This window comes from Rhinatrema bivittatum, chromosome 9 (genome assembly GCF_901001135.1).
Source record: "Rhinatrema bivittatum chromosome 9, aRhiBiv1.1, whole genome shotgun sequence".
Taxonomy (NCBI): Eukaryota; Metazoa; Chordata; class Amphibia; order Gymnophiona; family Rhinatrematidae; genus Rhinatrema; species Rhinatrema bivittatum.
The window spans coordinates 136,875,268-136,890,232 of NC_042623.1; positions in this window are offsets into that span (position 1 = coordinate 136,875,268).

Here is a 14,965-nt window from a genome sequence, read left to right on the forward strand (position 1 = left end):
CTTAAAATCAAATTCTGCACACAGGGAGGTTCAATGTTTTGCTCAGTCAGCAAGCACTAGCTAGGGATTCAGAACAGCAGATAATATGACAGCAGATAAAGGCCCAAGTAGCCTCATCTCTAGGATCACTGCTCTGGCTGCAGTCACTGCACTGCCAGTCAGGCCATTTGAAATCTGCTAACCTCACAGCAAAGGCTGATTTCAGATGTTCTGGCATGCTATTTGTGAACCATTTAAAGCATTTTAAAGGGCATGTGGCAAGATTTGATCAATGTGTTTGTTTTCTGATTCAAAATAAGAAGGATGTTAGTATGCTTGCATAAAGAGACATATTGGTACAATAAAAAGCAATATATATTATTGTCCTTGAAGAGATCACTGCAGAGATCCTGTCTGTATTCAGATTTTAAGATTATACCTTTGAGAGGATTAGAACGTCTGCAATTCAGACCCTACACAGGAGGCTTAAGGAACTCAAAAGGTACTCTGTAGAAGAAAGAAGGGAAAAGGGGAAACTGATAGAAACATTAAAATATTTAAGAAGCTTGAATAAAATACAGGAAGGTACCATTTTCAATTAAAACAAATAGCACAAGGTACACTGCTTCAATTGTATGCATCTATCTCTCAAGCATATTCATTAGAGATATCCTGAAAAACTGAGCAGCTTGGTATCCATGAGGACTGCAGGTTGCCTACTCCCTTTCATGATACACCTGAGTTTATCATAGTATGCAAGAAGATTCTTAGCTCAAGAAATCCAGCCTCTGAACTTTATAGGTTGTGGAAAACCATTTAGGAGTTCATTGTAAGGGTTTAGAGAAAGAATGGGAAGAAGATTTGGATCCTAAAGTTTTGAATTGCTCTTGGTCAAAATTTTGGACAAAGACAATAAGAGTAACCTTTTCAGTTAACTTGACAGAAGCTCTATTTTGATGCACATAAGGAAAGATTGACCCTTCTAAACATTTTTAAAACTAGTGTCAATATAGTTTGATGTACGGTGAATTTGCCTTTCCACTAAAGGGACTTTCCTCATCTGCTTTTTATATGTAAAATATTCAAGTATTCTGGACAAAAGTGTAGAGTATTACATCAAGCATCTTTAAACTCAACTGTGTACATTTCAAACTCACTTGTCCTAGAATCAGCTGAACATGCTTGATATTCTGTTAAGTCTATTATGAATAATTGGAAGGATTGTAATGTAGTTGATACTCATTATACCTAGTTCATAGATACAAATTTGCAGTGGCTAGAGAATTAGGCAGTATGAGAAAAATTATTACCATTTGTTGGAAGGTATATAATTTTTCATGTAATTATGAAATTGATGTACTAAACTTTGCACCTCATTGAGGTGTGCTTAGTTTTATTGCAAATTGAGACCTAGATTTATTGAAAGAGAGAGAGAGAGAGAGAGAGAGAGAGAGACTATAAATATTGTATATAAGTAAACTATTTAGACCACTGTAGGAGGTGAACTAGTAACTCAAGGTGAGGTTTTGGTGGTGGTCTGAGGTGTGGGGGCAGTTTACATACACAGTCAGAGGTATGAACAGCACAGTACACATCAGTGAAGATTTGATGTGATTTGGGGTGAGAAAAGGTACACAAAGATGAGATTTGTACGAGGGTAAGTCAGTAAGTAAATCACAAACATACATGGGATTAATATTCATGAAATTTATTTAAATGCAAAAGATTAATTATTTACTGTGAAATATACAGAATATAGTCACAAAAATATAGGTACAAAAAACTTAGACTGTAAGCCCTCTGGGGATAGAGAAATACCTACAGTACCTGAATGTAAACCGGTGTGATATCTTGATTGAGATCGAATATCGGTATATAAAAATAATAAATAAAATAAAATAATAAACAAACAGTTTTTCTGGAAAAAACAACTACTTTTCAACTAGCATTGATTAAAAACTATGTTACCGAACCTAATGGCACCTGTGTAAACTGTTAGATTTTAATAAAATTACTTTTTGTGCCTTACTGTAAACCGTTGTGACGGTATCCACCTTAATGACGGTATAGAAAAGATTTAAAATAAAATAAATAAACAATCGCCGCGAACATTTATACATTTGTCCCAGCTTTTGAAAAGTCCGTCAAAACCTTCTGCGTAAAAGTCTTTTGGCTGGCATCGTAACCAGCGCTTCACCTCTTGTTCCACTTCTTCATCACTGGTGAAATGTTTACCACCGAGATGGCTTTTCAGTTTGCCAAACAAGTGAAAATCGCTGGGTGCCAAATCCGGACTGTATGGTGGATGTTCAAGAACTTCCCAGTGCAGGTTCGCAATTGTCTGACGAGTCTCATTCGAAGTGTGTGGTCTGGCATTATCGTGAAGAATCAGCACTCCTCTTCTTTCCAGATCTGGCCGTTTTCTACGAATAGCTCCGTTAAGCTTTAATAGAGTAGCACAGTAGGAAGCCGAATTAACAGATTCACCACACTTCTGAAAACTGGTTACGAGTATCCCATCTCGGTCCCAAAACACAGTCAACATCACCTTTCCTGCAGAAAGCACAAGCTTGAACTTTCTCGGTGTCGGTGATAGTGAATGCTTCCACTGCATGGAATCGCGTTTCGCTTCTGGTTGATAGTGGTGCACCCACGACTTGTCACCAGCAACAATACGTGCCATCATTGATTCACCTTCGTTTGCATAATGACAGAGATTTTCCAAACAGACACCCATCCGGTTGTTCTTATTGTCTTCGGTCAGCTGTTTGGGAACCCATCTTGCACAGACTTTGCGAAAGTTCAATGCATCGTGCACTAAGGAATATGCTAATCCGTGAGACACCCAATTTCTTTGGCAACTTTGTCAATTGTTACCCTCTGGTTAGCGCGAACCATCTCTTCAACCTGCTTCACAGTTGCCTCTGTCGCAATCTCTACAGGTCGACCAGGTCTGGTTTCGTCGTTCACGTTGGCACGTCCTTGTGCAAATTTATCGGTCCAGTTATAAATTGCTTTACGCGAGAGACATTTCTCTCCATATACTGGATACATTTCTTTATGAATGTCTTTTGCCACTAAGCCCTTAGCCCATAAAAATCGGACACAGCACGTTGTTCTTCGACCGTTCAATCTGTCAACACGGCAGCCATTTTCCTTGTGTACACAGCCCCTGCGCATGCACAGTTTAAATAACTATTTATGTACATAAGCACTCTAAGGTGCTGCCATCTATGGAATATGACAACATTACAGATATATGTTTTATTACCTTAGTAGAGAGATTTGTGACTTACTTACTGACTTACCCTCGTACATTGTACCCTTGACCTAGTTTAATGCCTTTCTACCTAGCTGCTTTGAAGCTAGGTTTGAGAGTACAATGTACAAATCTCATCTTTGTGTACCTTTTCTCACCCCAAATCACATCAAATCTTCAGTGATGTGTACTGTGCTGTTCATTCCTCTGACTGTGCATGTAAAACTGCCCCTCAAAATCTAGGCCACCACCAAAACCTAGTTCACCCTTCTACAGTGGTATACATAGTTGACTAATATGGGTGCACCATCCTAGAGGCTCTCTCTCCTCCATTCCACTCTCCCGTTTCGGGCATATCGCACAGCATAATGCCAGGAAAAAAGGTGTAGTTATTTCCAGCATTAAAACATGCAATAATATGTGTTACACTATTGCACGCAACATTAAACACCCCTCATTTTCATAAACTCTGCCCAAACTCCTCCCTTTTGCATACTCATCTCACGATGCGTTTTTTATCATGGTGCTATTGCAGATGTTAGGGCCCTAATGCCCATGATAATGCCCTAATGCCCATGATAACACCATAACGCGATTTGAAAAATGACCCTGTGAATTTGCAAAGCAATTCTTGTGTTCAGTTTAACTGTATATCATAGCTATTAGCTAATGTTGCGTTCGGGCCTGCTCTTTGCCCTCGCTCCATCCTCTCTACCTCTTTGGCGACTCCCTCCGGGTCTGATGGACGGCTTGCTGCCGTGGTGTCTCCATGCCGCTTCTCCCCGGCGTCCCTGGACCGGCTCGACACTGCGGATCCTCCATGTTCCTGATGACATAAGGTATTACCTGGGTTGAAACAGGCCAGTACCCCTGCATTACGGATGGGTTCAGCAATTCCTGCTATGGATAAACAGGAACCGAAGGAACCTGCTCATGGTCACTTGACCTCTAAGGAGAGAAGATTTTGGAGGAAACATGGCCTGTGCATGTACTGTGGTCAGCCAGACCATGATGTCTCTGCATGCCCTATCCATCCGGGAAATGGACGGGCCTGAGTCCCGCGGGAGGACTGTTCTTGGGCCATACAGCGATATCTCCTCCGCTCTCTCATGCAGTCTCTGTGATCCCTGAACCAGTGATGGTTCGGACCCCTGCCCTGGAGGACTCAGGGGCAGGAGGCAACCTTACTCTCAGATGTCTTGTGGAAGACCTGAGGAGTCCATTCATCAAAATGGAAGACCCATTATTGCATCACAACTTGAAGTGGGCTTTGGACATTCCTTTACACTGCCACTTCTTTTGAGGATCTTATCAACGTCCACAGTAGTTCCACTATTGACTGCTGTTATACATAGCGGTTGCTAAATTCGCCATAGCTAGATGGCTCTCCATCTTCACCGTCTTCTCGGACTTTTACTCAGAGATATATGCTACGATTGTTTTACTCGGAAGTCGTGCTGAAGGACTACAGTACTGTTGATTCTGAAGAAGAAGATATCTCTAGCTACCAGTCCTTACGATTGGTTCACTCGGAAGTTGTGCCTGAAGGCCTATGGCACTGTTGATTCCAAGGAAGAAGATATCTCTAGCTACCAGCTTTTACGATTGGTTCTCTCGGAAGTCGTGCCTGAAGGACTACGGCACTGTTGATTCCGAAGAAGAAGATATCTCTAGCCACCAGCCTGTTTGTTTTTGCTGGTGTTGCCACCATCTCTCTTCCAGCATTCCAATGGAAGAATTATCCAGACGTGGGTTTTGGACGTACATCAGTTTGCCACTTCTGTCGAAATTTCATTGATGTCCTTAGCAGCTAAGTTATTGCTGCTGAATTTCACTACTTCCAGCATTGAAGAAATTTGTTGTGAAGTGGGTTGGACGTACGTCAACATCGTCACCTTTGCTGAAGATTCAGTGATGTCATAGCTGTGGAGCTATTGCGACGGAATTCAATACTTCATTCTGTTATTACTGAAGAGTTACCTTTAGACGTGGGGTTGGACGTACCCTATCACCGCCACTTCCATTGTAATTTCAGTGGCATCTATATACTTAACCATTGCTGCTATATACCATCAACTTTTATCCAGCTACAACTAGAAGTGGATTTTGGACATTCTTTTACACCTCCACTTCCACTGAATCCCTCAGTGACATCCACAGCAGCTACTCCCATTGCTGCTGATATCATCAATAACACTCTGCAACATTCTTCCAAATCTCAAGATCCATCTATCTCTGCTAAAAACGAAGTTGAACTCAAGATCAAAAAGATTCTGGATGATCGTAACAGAGGCAATAATTTTGAATACCTTCTGGTTTGGGAAGGTTTCGGCCCCGATTTGATCACTTGGGAGCCTCAGACCAATATCTTGGATAAAGAGATGCTTCATCAGTTCCATCTCGCTCATCCTTTGAAACCTAAACCTGGTACCCAAAGAGGAGATTGCCCTTGGAACGGGGGTACTGTTGTGTTCGGGCCTGCTCTTCGCCCTCACTCCACCCTCTCTACCTTTTTGGCGACTCCCTCCAGGTCTGATGGACGGCTTGCTCCTGCAGCGTCTCCATGCCGCTTCTCCCCGGCGTACTTGGACCGGCTCGAGCTGCAGATCCTCCATGTTCCTGATGATGTAGGGCGCGCGCACGCGCACTCCGAAGTATGTACCAGCAAGGGTGCGAACCTCAGGGGCGTCTCCCTGTATTGACGTCATCCACGTCCAACATAAAAGGTCTTCACTTACGCTTACGATTTGAGTTAGCAAGGACAAGGACAAGCATACATACTCGCTACGGATTTGTCCAAGCTACTCTGCCTTCTCGTACTTACCAGGGGTACCTGCTCCTCGGGGGTCTCGCTTTCTTTTCTCTATTTCAGATTGCAGATAGGAACCGGTACTCGCTCCTCGAGAGCCCATGTTCCTGAAGACTCTGAAGATTCTCTACTGCCTAGAAGCTATTACAGATACAGACAATTGTAATTTGCCACCGCTCTCTCAGAGCTTTCCCTGGAACCAGGTACTCGCTCTTCAAGGGCTTAACTCTTTCCAGCTACTGAACCTTCTTAAGATTCTATGTGAGATTGTCATCTACTACTGGCTATATATACAGCATACCCTCTCTACTCACTATCTATAGTCTCTCTACAGCTCAGCAACCCTGGGATCGCAGTTCCAGTATCTGAGGGACTTCAGCCCTGCCGGGCATACCAGCTCACTACTGCCACCTCTGGTGGTTCTACTAACCTGTCTAATAAAAGAACTATCTGTGTGTCTCCATACTCAAGCCTAGCCAGTGGTCCCTCTCAGGATATCCTCCTGGGGGCGCTGTCATCTGCCATTGGCCCAAGGATTCACCTATTTACTACAGTGTGCTTACTCCTCCCATTTCAGGAGCTGAGCATAACACATTGCTACTCTCATCTGCTTACTTCTCCCATCAGCATAGCAGATTCTATCAGATTATCAACTCCTTCTTCAACAGGAGTATCCAGTAGCAGGTCCTACAGAGTGCTAGCTCTCATCTGATGTCTCCGCCCATCAAACATCAGAACCTTAACAGATTGCAACTCAGCACGGAGATATAACAGAGTACTAACTCCTCCCCTCTGGAGGAGCAAACCCTAACAGCTAATGAGCTGCTTGGCCTAATTTTGCATCACAGTTATCATTAGCTATGAAGTTACATGAAATTTTCCAAAAGTTAAGCTGCATGCCCTAAATAGCTATTTGCATTGCACTCAGTGGTCTGTCGGGCAGGGCCACGGACCGTCGCTCTTACCTCCATCCCCAAGCCAATCATAGGAGCCCTCGATGCCAGGGCAGGCCCCCCCGGAAGAATGCACTGTTGACCACTGCACCTAACTAGGTCTGACACGACGCTGGAGGAAGATGCCGCCGACTCCAATAGGGGCTGCCCCTAGGCGTGCACACACCCGACCTGCCTGAATTTAAAGGGCCTGGAGGGGAAACTTCCCACGCTGCCCCGTGTTGAAGTCAGGATCTCCTGCCTACAAAAGGCCATCTCAGCAGCACTTCCTTGCCTTGGCAACAGGTCAATTACCTGGTTGGTAGAGCGAGTTGCCTCTGTCAGTTCCTGGTCCTCATCTTGTCAGTGCTGATCCATATTCCTGAGTTCCCAGTTTTCCTTTCTCCTTCATCTCTTTGTGGTCTGCCTTCAGTTCCTGCATTCGGTCCTCTGTGTCTTCCTCTGCCCACCTGTGCTGGTCCTCACCTTCCTATCTGCCTCTCCGCCCTGTGTGGTCCATCGGACAGATCTTTGGTTTGACCTTGGCTTCGAACTTCGACTCTGATTGTACTCCGCCTGCCACTGCCTCGGACATTGTCTATATCCTACCTGCCCAGGACCCTTGTCTGTATCTCAACTTTTTCAACAGATCTTCAGTCCAATAGTAGAGGCCTGCACCTAAATCCTGCCAGCTACATCATCTGAGGACTCAACCTAAGGGGAACATGGTTTGGTATAAGTGAAGCTCCAGATGGGCCTCTGCCAGAACCAGCTCCTCCAGCTGATGGTGGGTATCTGCAGGGCTCCTCCCTGCAAGTTGCGCTAACTCCACCTCGGTCCAACGGTCCACGTCCACAACATTTCCAAAGCCAATAGTTAAATGTTGTGTGCAAAGAGGGCAAATAGCAAGTATTATCCCATTTAATGTGCACTATTTGCTCTTTTTGAAAGGAAAAATGGCCTTTGAGCAATTCTGCATACTTCAGTACATCAGCATATATGTAAAGTGACTACGCTTTTCTCTTTGATATTATATCTTGACTGAAAATTTTAATAAAATTCTTGGATGAAAGGCAGATGCTACTGTAGCCCTAGTTGGATCTGATTCCAACTGAGCTGGAAGTCTAAAGGAGCAGAAGGAAGCTGCCAGATCCAAAAACTTGAAAAACAAAAAAATAACTTGCATAAACCAGACAGTACTATTTTACCCCAGCATTACTTAATTACAAATTAAAAATTACAGCCATTAGCTCCATCTCGTGCCTTTGATTTCTGGGGCTTATAAATCTCATAACATAGACCTCCCTTCTTGTTCAGTACCTAGTTGTATAATGTCGAAGATAGTATTCTATAAAATAATATCTAAGATGGTATTTTAAAAATACCATCTTAGAAGCGAAGTTCAGATATATTCCACGCATTAAGAAAAGTGAAAGGTAGGCCAAACAATTGCCAGCATGGTTAAAAGGTGAGGAGAAAGATAATATTTAGACTAAAAAACTTCCTTCAAAAATTGGAATAAGGATCCACCTGAGGAAAATAGGTAAAAGCATAAGCATTGGCAAGTTAAATGTAAAATATTGATAAGACATGCTAAGAGAGAATTTGAAAAGAAGCTAGCTGTAGAAGAAAAAACTCATAATAAAAACTTTAAAAAATATATTCGAAGCAGGAAGCCTGTGAGGGAATTGGTTGACCTGTTAGATGGTCAAGGGGTTAAAGGGCACTTAGTTAAGATAAGGCCATCACGGAAAGTCTAACAGGCCGATACAGTAAAGTCTGCGGGAGAGCGCACAGGCCATTCTCCTGTGCCCGCGATTCAGTATTCAAATTAGAGCCGGCAGTAAAAAGAGGCGGCTGTCAGCGGGTTTGACAGCCGACGCTCAATTTTGCCGGCATCGGTTCTCAAACCCGCTGACAGCCACGGGTTCGGAAACCGGACGCCGGCAAAATTGAGCGTCCGGTTTTCAACCCGCGAGCCGCGGGCCTATTTCAAATTTTTTTTACTTTTTTTTAACTTTCAGGACCTCCGACTTAATATCGCCATGATATTAAGTCGGAGGGTGCACAGAAAAGCAGTTTTAACTGCTTTTCTGTGCACTTTCCCGGTGCCGGCAGAAATTAGCGCCTACCCAAAGGTAGGCGCTAATTTCTTAAAGTAAAATGTGCGGCTTGGCTGCACATTTTACTTACTGTATTGCGCGGGAATACCTAATAGGGCCATCAACATGCATTTGCATGTTGCGGGCGCTATTAGGTTCGGGGGGGGGGGGGGGTTGGACACGCATTTTCGACCCCTTACTGAATAAGGGGTAACGCTAGCGCGTCGAAAACGCACATCCAATCGCGGGTTAACAGTGTGCTCTGCTGGAGCGCACTGTACTGTATCAGCCTGTAAATTAATTATTTGCTTCAGTGTTTACTGATGAGGATATTGGGGAGATACCCATTCTGGAGACAGTTTTCAAGAGTGATGATGCAATGAACCAAATCATGGTGAAACTAGAAGATATAGTAGACCAGATTGACAAACTGAAAAGTAACAAATCACATGGACTAGATGGTATACACCCCAGAGTTCTGAAAGAACATAACAATGACATTTCAGACCTATTACTAGTAATTTGTAACTTATCATTAAAATCATCCATTGTACCTGAAGATTAGAGGGTAGCCAATTTAACCCCAATATTTAAAATGGGTTCCAGAGATGATCTGGAAACTACAGATTGGTGAGTCTGATTTCAGTGTCAGAAAAATTATGGAAATTATTCTAAAGAACAAAATCATAGAACATATGCATAGACATGGTTTAATGGGACACAGCCAGGATGCATTTACCTAAGAGAGTCTTGCCTCACAAATCTGCTGCATTTTTTGAAGGGGTTGATATGCATGTGGATAAAGGTGAACCGGTAGATGTGGTGTATTTGGATTTTCAGAAGGCGTTTGACAAAGTCCCTCATGAGAGGCTTCTACGTAAACTAAAAGTTGTGAGTTAGGAGGTGATGTCTTTTTGTGAATTGCAAACGGTTTAAAAGACAGGAAACAGAGAATAGGATTAAATGGTCAGTTTTCTCATTGGTAAAAGGTAACCAGTGGACAGTCTCAGGGATCTGTACTAGGACCAGTGCTTTTTAATATATTTATGAATGATCAGGAAAGGAGTACAACAAGAGAGGAGATCAAGCTTGCAGATGACACAAAATTATTCAGAGTAGTTAAATCACAAGTGGACAGTGATAAATTGCAGGAGGATCTTGCGAGGCTGGAAGATTGGGCATCCAAGTGGCAGATGAAATTTAATGTGGACAAGTGCAAGGTGTTGCATATAGGGAAAAATAACTCATGCTGTAGTTATATGATGTTAGGTTCCATATTAGGAGTTACCACCCAGGAAGAAGATCTAGGCATCATAGTGGATATTACATTGAAATTATCGGCTCAGTGTACCAAAAAAGCAAACATGTTAGGAATCATTAGAAAGGGAATGGTGAATAAAACTGAGAATGTCATAATGCCTCTGAATTGCTCCATGAGTACTGTGTGCACTTGGGAAGGACCCAAAAAACAAATCGGTAACCGATCCAGTGAGCTGTGTAGCAGTGACGACAATGAGAATCGGATAAAAGAAAGCCCTTTATTAAAAAGCCCGACTCTGGCCGAGTTTCGCTCTTTTGCACAGAGCTGCCTCAGGGGCAACTAGAAATGGACATATAAATAATTAATATACATATATATGAAATAAAACAATATTTGACATACATGAATAAAAAACTGAATATAGACATATATTGATTTGAGTTATGTTATAAAATCATTGTGTTATAAATAGCATAAGATCAAAAAAAATTAATACATATATATGTGTTTAGACTTATGGATACAATAACTTAAAAAACAACATGTATATATGAAAAAATAAAATTAATATGAACTGGTTGTAGTGTATCAAGGAGTAAAAAATGTGACAATGTAAAAATGCAAAGAATTTAGAGGTGGTGGTCCTGTGTCATAGACAACATATGAAGCTATAAACAACTTGGAGTCAATAATGGTTTTCAGATGAAATTTAAATAATATAATCGTTATATATTTCATGCTTACTTCATTCAAGCAGGACTTGGAAAGGTCAATGTAGAAAATATCGTATTGATTGTCCTAAATATGCAAAAACAAACAAATCAAATAAATATATACAAAAATCAAAATAAAAAATTCAAAAATGAAAGTAAAAAAATGAAAATGAAATGAATGCGTAATGTCAGCAATGGAATTGAATGCATTCGATATATATTAACTGTAATTAACTGGTCATAAATTCACTGATTTCAGGTTCTGTGTGATACAAAAAATGAATGCAAACTGGAGGGGTGGTGATTTCAATAGTACACTACTTAGGAAAGAACAAAAATTCATTTACGATTTCAACACTATGATACCAGCAGGTCTCAATAGTGAATTAGATCTAGGAGTGTATCTATAAAATATAATTTTGTGTCATTTTTAATATTTTAATATTTTATACAGGAGTCAATATGGTTTTAATATAGAGCATTTTCATTTCATGTTCATATTTTTTATTTTTTTATTTTTTTTCATTTTTTTACTACATGTCATCATATTTTACAGGATGTCACTCATCGTTTTTCATTTCATAATATTTTATATACTAATTCATTTTTTCAAAAGATATTTTTTATTCCTTCAAGCAGATACATTCATTCACGTCACAGCACACAATAGCATTCAGATGCTATTTACTACAGCAATCAAATATCATAGAGTCTTATTCACAGCATTACAGTTAATCAGTTCTAATCAAATATGGTTCCCAATACATTCCAGCACACAGAGTGTTCTTAATTTTTTTCAATTTTTGGCGCGAAAATCGTCATGTTGTCACGAGATTTTGTATAAATAACGTCACTGTCGGCGTTCTGTTTCTCAATCAGCTGTAAGACTGCTCGTTATGTGGATGTAAGTATTGCCCGACAAAGATGATAGTTAGAATTTTAAACCAAAGGGCTCTTCAATAAGTTTATTCCAGTTTACAGTATAATTTTTTAATATATATAATTTTGCAACAATTTTACCACTCACTATGTTTAGCGTATTTCTCTGCAAGTATCGCATTCAAGGTGGTTTAGATAGCATCCGAGTAATCAGGTTTTACAATGTTTCATATCAAAGATTGGCTGTCAGCAAATAAGCCATCTTTAAGCACAATATAGATTTTCCACACATGCATCTCTTATATTCTGCAAGTATTCAATTTACCCCAAGTCGGCAATTGAAAATTGAGCACTTTTCTAACTACGGTTATCGCAGCTCATACAGTAGTAGTTGAATAAGCCGTTTATATGTTTTTTGCCGTTCTTCTCATAATCAGAATATTACATTCATTTCATATCCTTTGTTTATTACAGTTAATATATATCGAATGCATTCAATTCCATTGCTGACATTACACAGCATCGCTACGCGAATAAGTGAAAGTCTAATTGCTTTGGAGTGAAATCATCCACGCTGTAGGTTCATTTATTTTCATTTTGGTTTTTCATCTTTTATTTCAACATGTGCATTTTCAATCAATCCACTTTTGATTTCTTTTCTTCTTACATTTCCCCTTTTTTTCATGACAGCCATTCGCATTCATTTCATTTTCATTTTTTTACTTTCATTTTTGAATTTTTTATTTTGATTTTTGTATATATTTATTTGATTTGTTTGTTTTTGCATATTTAGGACAATCAATACGATATTTTCTACATTGACCTTTCCAAGTCCTGCTTGAATGAAGTAAGCATGAAATATATAACGATTATATTATTTAAATTTCATCTGAAAACCATTATTGACTCCAAGTTGTTTATAGCTTCATATGTTGTCTATGACACAGGACCACCACCTCTAAATTCTTTGCATTTTTACATTGTCACATTTTTTACTCCTTGATACACTACAACCAGTTCATATTAATTTTATTTTTTCATATATACATGTTGTTTTTTAAGTTATTGTATCCATAAGTCTAAACTCATATATATGTATTAATTTTTTTTGATCTTATGCTATTTATAACACAATGATTTTATAACATAACTCAAATCAATATATGTCTATATTCAGTTTTTTATTCATGTATGTCAAATATTGTTTTATTTCATATATATGTATATTAATTATTTATATGTCCATTTCTAGTTGCCCCTGAGGCAGCTCTGTGCAAAAGAGCGAAACTCGGCCAGAGTCGGGCGTTTTAATAAAGGGCTTTCTTTTATCCGATTCTCATTGTCGTCACTGCTGCACTTGGGAAGGTACAGAGAAGTGCAACTGAAATGATGTGAGGCCGGGTAGGCTCCATGCCTGCTCGACCAGGATAATATGGCGCCAGGCTCGCTGATGCAAGTCTGGCATGCTTAGATCCGGAGGGAGGGGAGGCTCCGACTGGCCTGCCGGTCACTCAGGCTCCCCGTGCCCAGTAGAGCAGGGATTGGGTGGTTTGTTCAAACCACCTCGTGGAGGGAGCCGATTGGCTCCTGTGGTTGGACTAGTGGGGGGGAGGAGTCAGGGAGGGGGCTTACCCAGCTTCCTTTGCTGCTGCTTCCATTCGTGGCTGAGCTTCTGGTGCTGCATCCCACCCGCCCTCCCATTGTTATTGTTGTCGCAGCTCAATGGGGGGGGGGGGGGGGGGGGGTGGCAGGTAGACCGAGTCGATTGGTGGGGGGTTATGCCTTGGTTAACTGGTGGCTGACCTGACAGGGGGCAGGTCGGGGATCCCTAGCCAAACAACTGGGTGCAGTTGTGGTTGGTACAGTTCCCTGATGGACGGTGGCGGGAGTCGATTTATTCCATTCCTTGCTTGACGGTGGCGGGAGTCGTGGGATTCGATAAAGGTGGGTGCTTCATGCAGGCTAGGATAGCCTGGGTTTACATGATTTGCAGGCTGGGATAGCCTGGGTTGCCCATCTTGCTGGTTTGTGACAGATGGGTGAAAAGGGGGGAATTCATGGTTACATTTGCATGGCTCGGACTCTGGGGTGTTTAATAAAGCTGCGGGCTGTTGACTCCCAAATTGTTATATGTGTATTTATTGGTTGTAAAGGGGCGGGCTTGGGCAGAAGCGTAAGTCCTGGCTACCCATATTATAGAGAGGATGGAATGGCTCCCATATGAGGAAAGGCTAAAGAGGTTAGGGCTGTTCAGCTTGGAGAAGAGACGGCTGAGGGAGGAAATGACAGAAGTCTATAAATTCATAGAAGGACTCAAACGGGTAAACATGAATCAATTATTTACTCTTTCAGATAATGCAAGGACTATGGGGCTCTCCATAAAGTTAGCCAGTAGCACATTTAACATAAATCAGAGAAAATTATTTCACTCAACACAAAATTAACTCTGGCATTCATTGCCAAAACAGATTTGGTAAGTTACTGGAGGAGAAGTCCATAAACTATTATTAATCAAGCTGACTTAGGGAATAGCCACTGCTTATTACTGGCTTTAGTAGTATGGGTTCTATTTAATGTTTGGGTACTTGCCAGGTACTTGTAACATGGATTGGCCACTGTTGGAAACAGGTGGGCTTGATGCACCCTTGGTCTGACCCAGTATGGCAACTTGTGACTCGTTGGCTATAGAGCTGACCTGGACTTACAAGCTCCACTATTAGCTCTGCACATCCAGTTAGGTGGAATTCAGTTTGGTTATGCTCAATGCTGCCTTGGTTAGGCATCTGTACTCAATGCACATGTACTGTTACTCTTGGGGGAATTCTGCGCTACTGTGGAATGTAGAATTTGTGCAGAATTCCCCCTTCCCGCAGATTTCCTCCCTCACCTCGCAGATTTATCGCCTCGCCAATTTCCTCCCTCGCCGGAAGAGGATTCAAAATCGGAAGCGCATGGACAGCGGCCATCGCGAGAGTGGGGGCATCGCAGCACAGCAGAAAATAGCAGAGGAGACCCTGGCATGCTGTGAACA